The sequence below is a fragment of the Elephantulus edwardii genome, unplaced genomic scaffold, assembly GCF_000299155.1.
Source record: "Elephantulus edwardii isolate Elephantulus edwardi_28Jun2011 unplaced genomic scaffold, EleEdw1.0 scaffold00262, whole genome shotgun sequence".
NCBI lineage: Eukaryota > Metazoa > Chordata > Mammalia > Macroscelidea > Macroscelididae > Elephantulus > Elephantulus edwardii.
The window spans coordinates 2,922,664-2,926,960 of record NW_006400012.1 but is presented as its reverse complement, the minus strand read 5'-3'; positions in this window follow the sequence as shown (position 1 = coordinate 2,926,960).

Genomic DNA, 4,297 nt, shown 5'->3' with positions numbered 1-4,297 from the left:
TCACTGCTGGTGGGAGTGTAAAATGGGGCATCCACTATCGAAGGTGGTTTGGCAATTTCTCAAAAAGTTAGAAATAGAAATACATTTGACCCAGAAATGCCACTACTGGGAATATACCCTAAGGAAACCATAACCACTATCTATCTATCTATCTATCTATCTATCTATCTATCTATCTATCTATCTATCTATCTATCTATCTCTCTATCTCTCTATCTCTCTATCTCTCTATCTCTCTATCTCTCTATCTCTCTATCTCTCTATCTCTCTATCTCTCTCTCTCTCTCTCTATCTCTCTATCTCTCTATCTCTCTATCTCTCTATCTCTCTATCTCTCTATCTCTCTATCTACACACACCCCATGTTTATTGCTGCATTATTTACAATAGCTAAACCTGGAAGCAACTCAACTGCTTATCAATGAAGGATCAGAGACTTATTATCTTTACGATGAGGGAACCCTTGTGCTTCAATTCAAAGACAGATCTATTTGCCATCTTAGAAGTTCATGATATATTCAATTGTTTACCAACACTATAACTCAAAGTCATCAACTCTTCTTTGGCCTGTTGTCCAACTTTCACTTGTATATGAGTCAATAAAAAAATACCACGACTTGGATAAGGCATATCTTAGTCTTTAAACTGATATTTTTGTTCCTTATCCCTCTAAAAAGGTCCTTTATCAAATCCCAATGTACTAATACATCTTTTGATTTCTTGACTGATGCTTTCATAGATTTCCATAAGATGTCCAATAGTATAAATCAAGAATATTGCACATACGAACTGCCAAGAGAAGAAGCAAATAAATCTTGAAGAAAATGCAACCAGAGTGCTTCTTTAGAAGCAAGGATGGTAAATTTTTTTCTCACTTACTTTGGGCATATTTTCAGGAGGAATCAGTTCTTGGAGAGAGATATTATGTTGGGAAATGTAGAGAGTCAGTAAAAGATAGGAAGACTCTCAATGGAATGAACTGACACAGTGACTACCACAATGTACTTGAGCATTACAGAAATCACAGCATAGAATAGAGCAAGGTTCAAATTTGTTGTTGATAGGGTTTTGATGAGTCAAATCAGCTTGATGGTACCTACTAACAACAAGCTTTCATAGTGTTGATTGTGGTTCCAAAGAAAATGAAATGATTGACAACTTTAGTCTTTTCTTCATGTATCAAGGTATTGCCTAGTCATCCAACTGTGAGAATTTAGTTTTCTTTATTAAGCTGAGGTGTAATCCATACTGAAGTCTTTTGATTTTCAGTAAATGCTTCAGGTCTTCTTCACTATACGTTAGCAAGGTTGTGGTATCTGCATAATGGTGGTTGTTAATGAGTCTTCTTTCAATCCTGATGCCACATTCCTTTTCATATTGTCCAGCTTCTTAGGTTATTTATTCAGCAAAAATAATGGACTTGTTACTGTTGTTGTGTGCCATTGGGCTGGAAATGACTCATTAGCTGACTCTCCAGTGGGTTTTTACAGGCAGTAAATAGCAAGGGATATGTTGGCTGAAAGGATACAACCTTGAGACAATTTTTTTTTATGATTTAAAACCATGCAGTATGCTCATTTGTTCAATGACTACTTCTTGGTTCAAGTATAGCTTTGTACAAGCCCAGTTAAGCATTCTGGAATTCCCATTCTTCTCAATGTTGGTCATAATTTATTATGATTCACACAGTCAAATGCCTTTGCACTTGAAGTAAACATCTTTTTGGTTTTCTTTTTATTCATCCAAGCTCCATCTGACATCAGCAATGATACCCAAGTTTAGGCTAGTTTCTGCAGTGGAATTGTCAGCATATAGGTCAACAAACAAAATAATTGAATGTATAATGGTGGACACAGAGAAAGGGGGGGAGGAAAGAAACAAATTAAACAAAATGCAACAGAAAATAAAATCTGCCCGTTTATAATGTGTCTAACTACCATGCACCAACCATAAGGCATACTAGTGGCATATAACATGTTGGCAGCTAAGTGAAAGCTTGAAACCTTCAGTGGCTCTGATGGAGCTGATGAACAGTACGCTCTTGTAAAGATTCATAGGCTCAAAAACCCAATGGAGGGTCACTGTGAGTCAGTAAAATTTTGGCAATGGGTTAGTGGATTAATATTAAGGAAAACAGCAACATAATACATACTCAAAACTTTACACCAAAATGACTCTAGGTAACTATCTGATAGAAAAATCATAAATACTTTTAGATACTCAGAGATAAATGAAGGGATAGAATCCATTTTAAAAAATGTCAAGATATTAAGAAACAGACAAAAGAGCCAATGGTGGTGAAGGATGAACGTCAAGCTGCACTGGAGGCATTGGAAGAAAAATAAAGACTCAAGAATTGATGGAATACCAATTGACATGCTTCATTTAACAGACACAGCCCAGGAAGTGCCCATCAGTCTATGCAAGGGAATTTAGAGGACAGCTACCTGACCACCTGACTGGAAGAGATCTATATTTATCCCCATTATCAAGAAAAATGATTCAAAAGAATATGGAAATAATCAAACAATGTAATTAATGCAAGCAACATAATGATTCAGATAATTTTAAAAAAAAAGGCTAATACCGTATATTGACAGAAAACTACCAGAAATGCAAGGTTTTAGAAGAAGCTGTGGCACCAGTGATATCATTGCTGATGCCAGATGAATACAGGCTGAGAGCAGATAATACCAGAAGAATATCTATTTGTGTCTTGTTGACTATGAAAAGGCATTTTACTGTGTGGATCATAATAAAATAAGGCTAACATTGAGAAGAATGGGAATCCCAGAACACTTAATGATACTCATATCTATACGTAGACCAAGAAGCTGTTGTTCAAGCAGAGGAAGGGAACAATGCATGGTTTAAAATAAAAAAGGGTTTACATTAGAGCTTTATCCATCCTCCCTACCTATTCAATTTTTATGTACAGCAAATCATGAAGCAAGACTCTAGGGAGAAGAATGTGGCATCACCTTGGAGGAAGACTCATCAACAACCTGCATTATACTTGATACAACTCTACTCGCTGAAAGTGAAGAAGATACAAAGTGCTTCCTGCAGAAGATCAAGGACGACAGCTTTCAGTATGGATTACATATCAACAACAAGGGGGAAAGGTCTTCATCACAGGACCAATAGTCAATATTATGATATACAGAGGGAATGATTGAAGCTTCCAAAGATTTCTTGCTTGGATCAACAATCAACACCCTTGGTACCCGCAGTCAGGAAATTATTAGATGTGTTGCACTGGGCAAGTTTGCTGTCAGGGACCTTTCCAAAATGCTGAAGAGCAATGATGTTAGTTGAAACCTAAGTGATACCTGTTTCACGCTATGGTCTTCTTAATCATCTGCTACACATCAGAAAGCTAGACAATGAATAAGGATGAGTTAAGAAGAATTGATACCTTTTAGTTGTGGTGCTGGAAAAGAGTACTGGATATGTCATGGGCTACCAAAAGAACAAACTTTGGAAAAGTGCACATAAGAAAAAGAGGGCAGTGGGGGTTCAGTGGTTGAATTCTAGCCTTCCATGCAGGAGATCTAGGTTTGATTCCCAGAAAATGACCCTCAAACACAGCCAACACTCATCTGATGGGAGAGGTTTATATGTTGTGTTGTTGAGCAAGTGTCAGTGAAGCTTTATAGACTAGTAGATTTGCAATAAAGATTAGTAATCTACTGCTGAATATTACTTATTGAAAACCTTATAAATTATGACACTTACCTCATTGTGTGTGAGATCATCATGAATAAGGGGCCAACTCTATGGAAGCTAACAATAACAAACATGAGAAAGAACTAATTAAAGATCTTGAAAATATGAGTATAGTAATTGAAATAAAAAGGCCACAAAAGAGGTTAACTCTAGAGGAAATAAAAAGATCCTAAGTTAAAGGAGAATATGAAAAAATTCACTCAGGACATAGTTTAGACAAATAAAGAGATTTAAAAAATATGAAAGCATTAAGAGTTAAGGCAAGAATTAGATCAAGTAATTCCAAAATATACCTAAACAGGAGTTTCAGAAGGAAAAAAAAAATTATTCTATATTTTAAAAGAAAATGTCTAGCTAAAGATTTTCTACTCAAAATCCAAAAATCAGAAGGACTCTCCTACAGTAACGAAGAAAACACAGAAAAGGAAGCTAAGAAAGCAATACCATTTACAATTGTTGTTGTTGTTGTTATGTGCCGTCGAGTCACTTGCGACTCATAGTGACCCTATGTACAACAGCCCTAAACTCTGCTCTATCCTGTGCCAATCGCATTGCCTCTGACACACCCA